The following is a 13,781-nucleotide window of genomic DNA, read 5'->3' on the forward strand; positions in this document are numbered from 1 at the left end:
GGCATGTGAGCCAAGCCACCTACAAAACAAAGAGGTTAGGCAATGATACTTGGGTAAGCTCAATCAAAAGAATTGGTCTTAATGGCCATTTGGTGGTCAACCTGAAATCACAAGCTCAAAGGTGAGTAACAGGACCACTAGGGCAAGCCTAGGGTCAAAAGTGAATGAGAAAGTCAAGACAGCAAGGGTTAAGTATCCAAAATCATGTTCAAACAATTAGGAAACAAAACCAATTGGATTCACATTCATATCAATCACTATCATCATTTCATGAACCATTTAGGTCAAAACATGGCAAACAGAAGCTCATAGAAGTCAACAGCAAGACTTATCTCAAAAGCAATCTAAACATTTTCCAAAATCACCAAATAAATCATGATCAAACCTAACACATAGCATGGTAAGCATGTCAAATCTCATCCCATTTGGACAAGTGGAAGGCAGTCAATGAAAATCAGAAAGTCAAAGTACATTTGAATGTGCTCAAAGAAGTCAACCAAACATGTATCAACTTAGAAAAATCATAAGTCAATAATGGTGTATGATAAATGAATGGGATCAAAACCATGGCAAAGATGAGGATGTCTAGTTATCTCATGTAAAATTTCATGTCCATCTAATAAGGTATGAGAATTTCACAAATGAAATGGGAACAAGTGTCACACAAAGTCAACATTTGACTAGGCAGGGAAGGAAAATCTCAAACAAATGGAAAATAGTTCAATTAAATCCAAGAAAAATCACAAGTCAACTAGACATACAAGAGTAGGCTCATGAAAAAAATCAAGTCATTTGGAGGTCAAGAAACATGGCAATGAAAATCATGAAGTTGGTCATCAATGGTGTGACACAAATTGTCACACCCTAATTCAAAAAATCATATCTCACAAACCACAAATGATAAATTCACAAACTTTATACCAAAATCACCATGAGGGTGTCTAGTTTAAGCACAAAAAATTTGAGAGCCATTGGATACATTCTCATCATTTCACAATTGATTTGGCAAAGTGTACAAAATTTGGTCACATGTCACAAACCCTAAGGCCATTTAAAAACCATCCATCCAAAAATTCTGGAAAAATAATGATAAAAAAGTAGAGATCATGATGAACACAACACAAAAAATCCCACTCAACTTGGATCAAAAATGAGCAAGTTGTGAATTTTGGAAGATTGATGAAATTATTGAAGAAATTAATTGAATTTATATGGAGAAAATGGCATTTTGGTAAATAACCCAGTCACTTATCAAAACGACCGTGTTTTGGTCCAGAAAATGAAATGTTTTGATTGGCTGGAGGGAGAAAAGTCATGCACACGAAAATGGACCAAAATCTGGGCAAATTGGGATTAGGGTTCTTATCCAAAAATTGTGATTTCTCAATTCTTCCCAAAAATGTCAATTGAGCACATCATTGTAAACATCAAACACCATACAACAACAATCCAAACCCTAATTTCATCAATTTGAACTATACAACAAGAAATCACAAGAAACATTTTCAAACATCAAACTTTATCTCATCATTTCTTCATGGACAGGCAATCATTTTCAAAAAGGAAAACAACATGATACTCAGCATTGAAAAAACTATTCAGAACATGTAACAATTTTAGAAATGGTGGAAGTTGAAAACTTACCAATTTGGAGGGCAGTCTGTGTTCTTGGTGTTGTTTTGTGATGCCTTGCCAAAACAGATGTGCCTTCAGCTTGCCAATGATGGATAATGATGATGGTATGGCTCAAGACATCTTGGAAGTGCTTAGATCATGGACTGTCCAAGTTGAAAAATGCAAAGATGGATTTTTAGAGAATGAGATGAAATTGGCTGTTGGTGTTGCTGCTACTTTCAAAATGGTGACTGGATTAGGAAGGTGCAAAGGCCAGGTTTGGTGCTTTTCAGTTTTGACAGGTTTTGCAAGTGAGGTGAGTTTTTGTTGGTTAGGTTATTTTGAGGAATGGCCAAGAATTTGTGGTGAATGTAGTGGCTAGGTGCTGCTGGCAGTTGGTTTCATGACAGGTGTGTTTTGGACAGGGCCAAAGAAATGCTTGCTGCAGTGTTATGCTGTGACAGGTTTTGAAAAAAAGCAAGTGGCCAAGTTATGACACACAAGGCAAGGCAAAGTTGAAAATGAGGGAGTGTGTGTATTTGGTTGTATTGGCAAGGCTAGGTCTTCCTTTTTTTTAACCTATGCTGTTGGATACTGCAGGGTTTTCAAAAATGGTTCAATGGCCAAGTGAGGTTTTAAGTGAAAGAACATGGTTGGTCATGTGCTTGTTGGTTGTGGCAAGGCAATGGTGATGCAAAACAAGGGTTGTCACTTGGATGCTTTCTTGACAGAAGATTTGAAATACCAAGATGTAGTCTTCAGCACCAAGTTCTTTTTCTGCTGTGCTGTTTTTATGCCATGGTGTTTTGGACAGATAAATTCAAATGCTAACAGCAGGGGTTTTTTCTTTTTGATCTCAGTAGCCTCTTTTCCAAAATGCCAATGTATCCTTTTTGATGGATGCTTGACAGCTTTTCCAATGCCCAGTCAGGTTAGAAAAAAGTGAGTAAGTGAAGGGGGTTGGAATGGATGAGGTTTTTTGCAAGAGTGCCCAAAACCAAAAGTGGATGAGTCAAGTCTATTATGTGTTGTTTGGTTGTGTAGGTTGGCCAGGCAGTCATGCCAAGTTTGTTGCATTTGTTGGCAGAGAAGTGAGGGCCAGGTGAGGTTTCATTTTCTGCTGCAGGATGTATAGTGTGATGACAAAAAATAGGAATGCAAGTAGGGTGAGTTTTTGGGAGGGTGTATGAGGTTTGGTTCTTCTGTTTTGACAGGGTGTTGTAACTGGTTTTTTTCTTTAGAAAAATGGCCAAAGGCTTTTGTTCTTGTGGTAAGGCTGCTGCAGCAGGGTTAGGTTATGTTGCTGCTCTTGTGGACAGAAAGAAAAAACAAGTCCAGTTGGCTGTTCTCTTTTTGTGCTGTTTTGTAAGGTAGTTTTTTTAGAAAATATCAAGGTGAGGCCTTTTGCATGAGTGAATCCTTGGTTGGTCATGTGCTGTTGCTGCTGCTATGTCCTCATTTGACAGAAAATCATGGAAAAAATCTGCTGTCCCTGAGTACAAGGCAGGGTTGTGGGATGTGGTTTGTGGCTGCAATCTTAGGGTTAGTTTTGGACAGGAAAATGGGGGAAAAAGTTCTGCTATAGGACAGTACGAGTAAGGTTGCAAGATGTGGTAGCATGGTGACAATGTCCTTTCCTTCCAAAATTTAAGCAACTTAAGGCATGGCTTCTTGTACTACTGGTTTTTAGGCTGCAAGTGAGGCTCACCATGACAGAAAAATTGCTGCACAATTGCTGTCCTTTTGAGGTACAAGGCAAGGCATGGACAAGTATGGTTAAAGTATGGTTAAATGGTACTTTTCTTACAATTCAAGCAACCAAGCAATATTCACATGTTCTGCATAATTTGGCTTTGCAAACACACTTAAAATGATATTTATGAGCTGTTCCAATTGGCCAAATGTTGAAAAAATGCTTGAGTCAAAAAGTCAACTCTTGGTCAAACTTTGAATTTAAATGAAAAAGGTCCAAAAATGCCATTTTGATTGGTAAGGTTTTAGGTCATGAAATTTATATTTTTGGAAAGAGGATGAAAAATGTGGTTTGTAGGAAAAAACCCCACCAAATTTGGCCAAACGGTTTGGGAGATATGGCCCTTTGAAGTTCAAGATTTTCTGAAATCGATTCGATCATAACTTGCCAACCACACATGGGAATTGAGAGTTCTAGGACTTTTTGGAAATGGGAGAACAAGATCTTCAACTTTCATGTTGGGCAAAAATTCATTTGAGGCTTGTATCACAATGTAGGTTTGAGGATCAAAACTTTCCATTTTTGGTAAGTTTCAGTTACAGGCCCAGTTTCCGTTTTGGGAAATTTCTGATCTGGCTTCAAATTCTTCCATGATGGTGTTTGGCATGATGTATGATGACTATTTGGACATGAATGAACTCCCACAAACCAATTCCAATCATCAAATCTCTGATTAAATGGACAATTGACCAACAGTTGACTATTAGGGTTTTTGTCTGATTATGCATTGACTGATGAATTCCAAACCCTGATTCCTTGAGAACTTGACTTCAAATGATGTCCCAAGTTGTATGAACTCTTGATTATTAACCATGGTGCCCAAATTCCACAAGAATGACCACCAACCATTGCCTTGACTGACAGTTGACTTTTCTAGGGTTTTTGACTGTCTGGGCATGAACTGCTGACCTCTGAGCCCTTAACCCTTGACCAAAATACTTCAAATAGACCTCCAAACCATGAGAACTTGTTGGACAATCCCCAAGGCCTTGATTCAATGAGAAATTCCTTTGCTTGCTTGATTGACTGATCAGGAGATTAGTTTGACCTAATTCTTGATTGCTTGCACTTGAGGCAACTGGGAACAATGCAAATGCTATGCCATGGATCATGATATGCTATGACCTAACATGAAAATGTATGCATAATGATAGGTGCAAATTTGAGGTGCTACAGGGGGGAAACAAAATAAATATTACAGGGGGGAATTCAAAAAAATATATTATAGGGGGGGTAAAGCGAAACTCGCCTACATTGAAGGGATATCGTACATTTAACCCTTCATTTTTTAATTTCTTTGTCAGTTAAAGATACTGTCTTGAATTGTTTCAATTTTTATTGGTGTAAATGCTACATTGACAATTCGATGCCTTGCATTTGTAAAGTCCATATTATTCGTTGTGGCAATTTGTTGCCTTGCATTTGTAAAGGATACAAGATTTGTTGTTAAGTCAATTCTCATATGTGTAAAGACTACATTATGAATTAAATAATTTTAGTCCTTGCATTGATTCAATTGGCTATTGATTTAAATTGTTAATTTTAACGGTTAATTTCGTTGGAGTTTTTTACCATTTCATTCACCATTAGAAACAAGATACAACTATTTCTTGTCAGTTGGATTCATGAAAATGGCATGTCCGGGTCCAATTTTGAAGATATTCAAACAAATTTAAAAGAATATTTATGACATAGCCTCAAGCCCGTTACCCAATGTAGCGGTAGATTTATGACCATCAAGCTATGGATAAACTTGACGTTAGTAAAACCAGAGTCGCCACTGCGCTTTTATTGTTGCCAAAGGAAAAGACAAAAGTACGAACAAAACCCAAAGATAAGAAGTTTTCAAATCAAAACTAATAAAATGTTAGAGATTACAGGTAAGGGGGTTGGTTACACAGAGGGAAGGTGTTAGCACCCAAAGTGTCCTAGGTACTCATATGGAGCCCTTTTTTATGTGTGTATGTGTTTTTGGTATAAATGATGTTTGAGAAAAATAGAGTGTGGAGATGAGAAAAGAATTCATTAATTATATTTTTGTGTTTGACAAGACCTTCGGTCTTGTGCCTACGTACCAACATAAAAATGAGGGATCAAAACCTCGTAGTTCGTGGTAACAATTTCAAAGTTGGTGAATTGCTTTTAATAAAAGTTTAAATGAAAAGGGGCAGAAAGGGCCAAAAATTTGAATGAAGTTATTAACTCTTTTTGTCTTTTGAAATTTTAAGTCAATATGATTAAGTTTATTTACAAATTTGATTTAAGAAAAAAAGTTTGAAAATTCATTCGCATAAGGCCAAAGTTTCTAATCATTTAAACAAAGTCTAAGTTTGAAATCATAAGCAAAGAAAGTTTTTGAAAAGGGGGGGGGGGGAGATTTTGAAATTTAAGAAGTGGGGGGAGATGAAGAGATTATCCTAAGCACGAATTTAAAAGTTGAGAGTTGAAAAGATCTGACCAATGAGATGTAATCCAACAGACAAAAATGTCATATAGAAAACCCATTTTCCCTTTGGACTTTGAATCAAGCAATTATCAGCAAGAAAATAGAAATATACAAACATCAAGTAGATCAATGCATCGAATAAAGATAACCACATCCAAGCAAGAAAATCCCATAGCCAGCAGTCTTCTTTGTATTCTCATGTATCAGATGAAATATTCCTTGATCAACTCATAACAAAGCATCAGACTCAAGATCAAAATAACAATTAGCACCAAGACAAAGCAGCAGATGAATTCAAATAAATCCCAAGACTTGCATCAAATGAAGGCTCAATTCACAATAACTTGGTCTCAGAATGTTGGCATTGGCCAAGTCCTTTTTGCATAGGGAATGTTGCCTAAGCCTAAGTCCAAAGGTTCAGATCCAGATCAACAGTCCACCAAATGTTTTTTTAGGTTTTTTGTTGTTTATTAAGTATTTTAAGGTCCTAAGACCACAACCAAAATCAAAATGCACAAACAATATATACAATCACAAGATATGGCTCAAATGAGCAAAGTGAAAATGACATAAACATAAACAAGTTAAATGAAATGTAAATGACAATGAATGATAAATGACTGAAATTTAAATGGCATAAAGTAAATGACTTGAAAATAAAGCAATATCAATAATAGTTATTTAAATGTTAGTCAAAGGTTAGTCAAGTGTTAGCGGTCTCTTTTTAATTGATTAAGTCATCTTTGGAGAACACTCAACCATCCATTCACAAGCATGAATCCTCAAAACCAAGACGTCTTCCATGGGAAGGACAAAAGGTCAAGTCTCCATACAATACCATGAAGGATGGGAGACTTACAATCTCACTTGCTAGAATGCTATGTCTTTAGGATCAAATTTAGTTCTATGTTAAGCAATCGTAATTGGACTTATATAGAAGTCACAACTATCTGAGGTTGGGCAATCAAAATTTAGGTGTTAATGCATGTTAGAGATTTGGTATGATGAACCAAACTCCTAAAACATACCACACACTAAAAGAAAAGATCAAGAGGGATGGACCTATCTCATCTATACTTGTATTGGTTCATATGACACAAGGTCATTGATGAACCAATTAGCCTTAAGACATTAGAGATTTCATTGGTCAATGAAAGGAATGGGAAAAAATAGCGATGAAGATGAAGAGGGAGGGGAATGAGAGAAACACAAATTAGTCATGGGAGGGATTTTATCAAATTAAAACCATTCACTCATTTTGGGAGATGAAATGTACATTCCATCAATCCCCTAAATCCAATGGTTTTAATCCAACAAAAGTCAAATCAACCTTGACCAAGGCCCAAACAAGTAGTCAAACATCATAAGACCATACAAATGGTTCAACATAATTTCTACACAATTAATCAATTTAAAAATGAATTGAAATACATTTAATTTGGTCAAAACCTAAAATCTCTTCAAAAAACCAAATAAATGGCCAAGATATTTATCCTAGGTCAAACAAGGTCAAAGGACCTTAGACAAAAAATTTCATGATTTTTGAAAAGTCAAAAGTATTTTTAAACAATTAAAAATATGCACATAAACATTTAAAGATTTTTGGTGAAAGTCCCATATTTTTTGGATTAAAAATGAAATTAATATGAATTAAATAAAATAAAAGGATTAAATGAAAATTCAGAAAATACAAAAATAAAGGGCCATCAAATCTCTCTCACTAATTAAGGTGGCTGATCTGATGACCAAGCGCGTGTGTTCCACCAAAGACCTGAGCCAATGCGTCACACACTTGGTAGTCAGAACCAAGGGCTAAGATTAAAACAAATTAAAAGGATCAGATGGTTCTGGACACCCAACACACAACCGGAGCCCTAACTCCGGTCATCTTCTCCGGTGGACCTCACCAGACTGGTCCACCTCCAACTTAATGAAAAATGAAAAACAAGGACACTATTTCAAAGAGAAAATGCTCAGTCATGAATCTGGCCTCAAATTTCTCCAATTCCAAGTATATAAAAAGATACAAGGATTTGAATTTTGAGGATCATGAACTGAGTTGCTTCGATTTGACCTCAAAGCAACTCAATCTTGGATTGCAGGTTCAAAGCTTGGGCATGAGGTCCTTAATTCTGAGCCAAGAGGGTTGTATTTATAGGCATTATAATTCATTTTCACACACTTCCAAAATTTGCCAAATTTAGCAATTGCCTTGCATGCTTGCATGAGTGTGTGATATGCCTATCAAATGATGCTATTAGGTCCAAAATCACCAATGTGCAATGCTGAAATCATGTCATATGGCCATGCATTTGAAATTGAAAAGTGAATGTGAAATCCATCCAAATGAACCTTTGAAAAGAACCCATGAGCAACTCCTTCATTTCTTGGCCAAATGAGTTGACATTGGACTTTTTGGAAAGGTGAGATCAAGGGGAACAACTTTCATGTTGAACACTTTTCCATTTGAATCTTGGATCATGGTGTATTTTGAGGTGGAAGTTTGGAAAATCAAACATATGTGAAAATTTTCTAAGTACCAAGTCAAATGTTCACTTCTTCCACCTTGAATAACTTTTTCTATGGGCTTCAAATGGAAACAACTCCTTCATAAAAGTTGTATCTATTTCAAACCTCCTCAATTTGGTTATAAATTTGACCTCATTTGGATTTGTCATGGAGCAGTTATGCATTTTAGAAGTTGAGAAAAATCACTTGTTCAATGGTAGTGGCCCAAAATGACCTATAATGTTTCCTCTTGGAACATGCATTTGCAAGTTGAATTTGAACTTCTTCCAAGAATAAAAGTTGGAGAAGACATCTTACATTTGATCATGGAACTTTAATTCCTTTGATCTAATAAAAATTGAGCAAGTTATGGTCTTTGGAAGTTGACCTTCTAACTAGGGTTCAAACAAAATGACCTATAATCTTTCACCATGAACAATGACTTTCCAAGAAAAACTAGCTCTTTACTTCAACATGAAAGTTATTTGGAATGTCATAAGGAGTAAAGTTTCTCTTGGAAGCATTTTCATATGATAAAAATCGTAGGAGATAAGGTCTATGGAACCCTAGTTTTGACCAGTTGACTTTCTCTGGTCAACCACCATGAATCACCTTGCAAACTTGACATTCTCTTGATATTTGGGACTCATGAAGGATCATATATGTGTAAGATGATGTAATATGAAGTATACCTTGAAATATTTGATCAAATGTTGAAAAAACTTGCTGAGGAAGTCACACAAGATACCTAGATGAATTAGGGCTTCCAAGGCAAACAAGCTTCAATCTCTTGATGAATTCTTGATCAAAATGATATGTGAAGATCATAGGGATACATATATTATGTTTAGAGTCATCTTGGAACCATATCTTGATTATAATCCTTGCATTGAGGGTCTCAAACCCTAGATATGAGCTTGATGGGGCATGGGTGAACACACATACTACCTACAAAAGCAACAAACTATATATTGACTTATTTTTGATATTTTGGTTAGTAAATAATGAAAAATAAATTATAATACAATAAAATGTGTTTGGTGACCTCTCCCAATGCAAACCCAATGAATAAGGGGTAAGGAGGATGCCAAGGTGTGATCCCAAAGCTAATGCATATGATGAGATAGCATGAGGGATCTTAGGGTCAAAATTGGGGTCTTATACCCGCACCTTATTTCAAAGAAGATGCGGTATCCATAAATGTTATGGAGGATGACTATGTTGATAGTCTTCATAGTTGTAAGATCTTCCTTCATGGAAGAATAATGTTTAAGAAAAAGGAATTTTCCCCGACAATTGTTGCATTTCACTTAATGTTAATTTTCAATTTGAATGTTCTCAATAAATGGTCTTTGAGACATATTGGTAAGAGTTTTTTTTCTTTCATTTTCATTCATTTATGATCTTATAAGGGTTTTGGAGAGAGTTACGGCAGTGATTCGCGTTGGGGCCGGGGAGTGGCGTGCGTGGCGTACGTTGGCTTTTCCTGGAAGCATGGGATTATGTTTTACACTTCATTAGCATCATATTAGGTCATACTCATTGCATACTGCATTAGTGACATGGAGATCAGGTTTTAATCGATCACTCCTTAACAGAAGGAGCCCACACAAAGCAAGATTGAGAATTGGACTTCATTTTCTAAGTATACAAGTCTCAAGGGTCTCAGGGGGGGTCCAAGTATCTTATTATGGTCCTCAGTTCATCAGTGAAGGATTCAAAGCTATCAGAGTGTTCATTTGGATTTAATCAGAAATTAGGGTTTCATGGCTACCTGCAACAGGCAATGTTTGGTTGGAAGTAGAGGAGCTCATCCATGTTATGATTAGAGAGGCATCTTGGCCTAGGAAGATTCACAATTATCTCAGAAAGATCCATTGGCAATCAGTGCAATCAGTTCCTGATCATTTTGCCCTAAAACTAGGGTTTGGTATAAAATCAGTTTATTTCTGATTCTTTGGGTGAAACTCTTTTCCATGGCCCTCCATATGTCCACAAGGGTCTACATACAAAAAATCAGCTCTTTATTTGAGCTAGAAGTGCTACAATTGATCAATGGAATCGGGAATCAGCCAGTTTGGGAAAAGTCAACTGTGGGGCCAGAAAAGTCAACTCCTGACATTTTGAGAGTGGAATCTCAAAATACATGCCTAGGGGATCCTACATGTGAAATTTGATCAAGGTTGGATCATGGATTCATCATTTAATCAGGAATTGGAAAAATTACTTAATTTGGAAATGGTTGACTTTCCATTTAGGGCAAGTTTTCATGATCGTTGCACTCACTTTAAGCCCATTTTGCATCAAGATAAAAGCTCCATTTGAAAAATTCTCCAACATGAAAGTTGTTCCTCTTGTCCAAGATTTCTAGAGATATAAAGTTTGCTCCATTTGGATTATAATTGAGAAAGTTATGGTTAGTCAAAGTGAGACATTTGTTTAGGACACTTAGAAAAATTTCTAAGTCCGAAATCTTCAAAATTTGTCAAGACTTCTTGGCCAGTTTTCTTGCACTTCAAGGCATTATTTGAAAATACTTTCTTCACAACAATTGTACCTTGACATGTCCTCTTTCACATCCTTTTGGAATCATCTCATTTGGATCCATGGTTTGAGAGATACATTCATTTAAAATGGGCATCATGACTTGATTTTCTAGGCAGATTTTGGGCCTGGCTGACCCAATCAGATTTTCTAAGCATGCTGCACAAACCAGTCACGTTTTTGACCTCTTTTGGCCATGCATTGGACATCCATTCACTTAAGTTTGACCCAAAATAACAACATTTTACACCTCACTTCACACTTTTATTCTTATGGATAAATCACTTATTAAAAAGCCCATGAGAACACCTAATCCACCCTATTTAAGAAGCTGAAACCCTAACCCTAAAGGAGCATTGGAATTTCGTGGCAAGGAGGCAAAGCTTCATCACATATTAGATTCCATTCCACTTCTATTTTCCATTAGGTAATCATCTCTTCCATGACCATGTTTTGATATATCTACGCTTGCTTACCATGTTCATCACCATTAATCCTTCCATTTTCATATTTCTTTTTCTTATTTAATATATTTTCTTCGTCCATAAAATTACCCAAATATATTTTTCACTTTTCTTAACGTTTTATTTAATTTTATATAATTTTTATTTTCGTATTTTTTTAATATTAATATTTTATTTTAATTATTTATTCTAAATGGTCCATTTTAACACACTTTTTTTTATTGATTTTATTTTTATGACTTAAAATTATTGTTAGTATTTGATTTTTGGGATGAAGGTTGATCACTGTCGCATGGTCAACCTGACCTTTTCTTGGAATTTTATTTCACAATTTCAATTTATTTTGGATTTATTTTTGACCTAGTTTGGTTGGTGGACTTTTAATTTGACTTCTGTTTTATTTTAATTAATTCACGTACCAATTTTCATTATTTTTAAAATCTTTTTGTGGGATGATGATGTCCTGACCCCACCTTATTTATTTTAATTTTTCATAATTTTCTTGATTAATTTACTATTTATTCTTGATTTATTTCTAACCTAGTCTTATTAATTGACTTTTGGTTTGACCTATGTTTTGTTTGAATTAATTCACGTGTCGATTTTCATTATTTTTAAAATCTTTTTGGGGGATGATGATGTCCTGACCCCACCTTATTTAATTTAATTTTTCATAATTTTCTTGATTAGTTTGCTATTTATTTGTTATTTTTTAAGTTGACTTGAATTTTCAGTTGACTTCTTTATGATCGATGTTTGACTTAGGGATTGCTTATGGCAATTGAAGAGATCTTTTGATCCTCCCTCGTTCATATCATATGCCATGTATTAGAGGCCTTTTACCTTGATTTTATTTGGTCCTTACCTCATTTCCTGATTAAGTTATTCAGTGGACCCTTCGTGTGCATATTTTCATCTGTTTGATTCATTTGTTATCTTTTATACTTGTTTCTCTCATTCATGCTTTCTATTGCTTGATTATTTAACATGTTCATACTCCCATGCATTGTTTAAATGCTCCATTATTTGATTCTTTGGTTTGGTTATATATTGTTTATTTATCCGATCTGATTGATAACTGTTGCCTACTTGTATGATGTATGAGGCATATATTCTTATTGTTTGTTTGCCATGAACAATCCTCATTCATAACAAATGTACCCCTCTCCCATAAAGTGTATAATATTTATTTCTTTACTTCTTTAGTCACCTGTTAATACAAGAATTAAAACGAACATCCGATAACCATTTCAAAATAAGATCAAAAGCTCGATCCAACGTCGAGTAATCATTTTCAAAACTTAACAGAACCAGCACGCATTCATCCATCCTCTTGTAAGTCGATTGCCTCAGGCATCGCCATCTACCTGTAAGTCGATTGCCTCCGGCATCACCATCTACCCTTATCCGTAACTCCTCTCCGCGCTCCATCCGTCGACTCTTGTTCCGTTTAGGTAGCACCCATTAGGTAGAACCCTTTGTATGATAACATAGGTAGAATTCCCTTATTCTTTGCATGCTAACATTAGGTAGATGTTCCCCTTTGTAAATCCTAACACCTAGGTCCATATTGCATGACAACTCTAGAGCAGAGCTTCCCCACTTTTAGACCTTCCGTGCGTCTCCGATCTTGTGGCATGTCAGTCTGTTCTATTGCAATGAGGTAACTGCCTAAGACTCGATTCAACGAGCTGCGACACCTACTGCTAGGACATTGAACATACTGCCCACCCTCCTTTGACACAACTGGTGTCCTCTTTTGTAAGTCCATGTTCAGATGGCAATCCTTAACCCCTAGTTAGCCGAACTACGTTTTGCTCTGATTCTCATTCCATATGAGATACGTAGGCATAAGACGCGACGTCTTACCGAGCACACTTCTCTTTAACCCATAGGTAGCCGAGCTATGAAGACTCTGATTCTCATACTCAGATGAGATACGTAGGCAGTGGATGCGACATCCTTGCGAGTCATTTTCTTTTAACATTCCTTTTAGTAAATAGTACTTTAGATATACCTACACCCTTTAGACTAGAACAACACTTATGAAAAGGGCTCCCTAGGAGTACCTAGGATGTTTTGGGTGCTTAAAACCTTCCCATTGCATAACCAACCCCCTTACCCAGATCTCTGACATTTTTACTAGTTTTTGATTCGATAAAACTTTTAGGTTTTTGTTCGCTTTCTAACCATTCCTTTGGATAAATAGAAGTGCGGTGGCGACTCGACTTGTATGGTTTACCTTGGATTTAGTCAATATCTCTAATGGTAACGAATACCCCGCTACACGCGTCGATTGTGGATGGTTAAAAGAGGGGGTGACTGTGCGATTTCGGCAAGTAGACGGCATATGCGTGAACAGATTTGTGAAACAATCATTTCCTTTTTCTTTTGTCTTTAATTAAAAAAAAATTGGTTCTAGTCTTCATGTATTTTGTGGTTATTAACGTGG

Source organism: Lathyrus oleraceus, chromosome 7, assembly GCF_024323335.1.
Source record: "Lathyrus oleraceus cultivar Zhongwan6 chromosome 7, CAAS_Psat_ZW6_1.0, whole genome shotgun sequence".
Taxonomy (NCBI): domain Eukaryota; kingdom Viridiplantae; phylum Streptophyta; class Magnoliopsida; order Fabales; family Fabaceae; genus Lathyrus; species Lathyrus oleraceus.